Here is a 1,238-nt window from a genome sequence, read left to right as displayed (position 1 = left end):
CAAGGAAATAGCAGTAGGAGCCAGCAGCCTCCGACCGTTCTGGACTGCCAGGCCCGCTTCTCGAGGGAGACTCCGCGGGTGGAAGCATGGTTGCGGGAGAGCCGAACGCGCGGGTGGGGAACGAGGCCGGTTCCACCTTAAAGAGTCGGAGCGGCGGCTGCAGAGGCGTCCGGCACCTGCAGGGGGCGCTGCTGCCCCGCGGTTCCGCCCGCGCCGCGGCGCGCCGCCTGCCTTGCGGCTCCCGGGCCGCAGTCCCTGGAGGGGGTGGGGACGCTGGGGGAGGAAGGGAGCCAGTGCAGCCGTTAGGTAAGGAGCCCGAACCCTCCCGGATTCTGAAGCGGCCTCAGTGAGGCGTTGGCTGGAGGGAGCTTTTCTGTCATTCGGCCGGGAGAGGAAATGTGGCGAGGCGTCCTCCCCTGCCCCCACCGCCTGCCTTCCTGCCTCCCTGCACCTCCGCTCCGCGACCCCGGTCGTGCTTCCCAGACCCTTTGTTCTCGAGGTTGGGAGCTCCTGGGTGGGGGTTCCCCGGGAAAGAGGTTCCCCCTGCGCCACTCAGAAGGGAGGGGACTCTCGCCTCGTCCCCCGCCCCAGCCCTCCCCAGCCGAGTCCCCCTGGCCCCCGGCCCCCTCTCCGCATCCCAGTGCCTCCTTGTCGACCCGGAGTCCCCCAGCTCCCGCTCCCAGGCCTTCGCCGTCTGTTTACCCGCCTCCCTTCCCACTTCGCCGCCGCTGCGAGGTCTCCGGGAAGAGGGTGGGAGAGGCAGACGCGAGGAGGAGGAGAAACCACGTTGCCACCGCGGCACGGAGAATCCCCGGGGACACTTTCAGGCTGCGTCCCCGGGGACCCGCCGCAGAGGCAGGGGTTTCCCGGCGCCGCCGCAGGGCGGAGAGCCCGCCCCAGCCGGGAAGCCGCCCGGCCAGCGCCCCCGCCGGGTGGCCCGGGGACCCGCTGGTGCGCAACACAGCCCGCCCTTGCAGCCGGGAGACAGCCCCGCGCGGCGCGGCCTCAAGGTCAGGACCTGAGCCCCCCAGGTAGAGAGAAAGGGACACTGTAGTTGGCGCCCCGGGGAGGCGAAGTGCAAACAAACGCCCCCGGCTTCCCCCCACCTACCCTCTGGGGCGCCACCCGCATCGCCTCTCTGCCGCGCGCGACCCCGAGGGCTCCCGCGATTGTATCTCCTTCAGTACAGTTATAGTTGCAAGCAGCTAATTTCTTACTCCCGCGAAGGCGTCGCGTAG

This window comes from Neophocaena asiaeorientalis, unplaced genomic scaffold, assembly GCF_003031525.2.
Source record: "Neophocaena asiaeorientalis asiaeorientalis breed wild unplaced genomic scaffold, Neophocaena_asiaeorientalis_V1.1 scaffold217, whole genome shotgun sequence".
Lineage (NCBI taxonomy): Eukaryota > Metazoa > Chordata > Mammalia > Artiodactyla > Phocoenidae > Neophocaena > Neophocaena asiaeorientalis.
The sequence above is the reverse complement of the archived record's forward strand: the minus strand, read 5'-3'. Positions refer to the sequence as shown.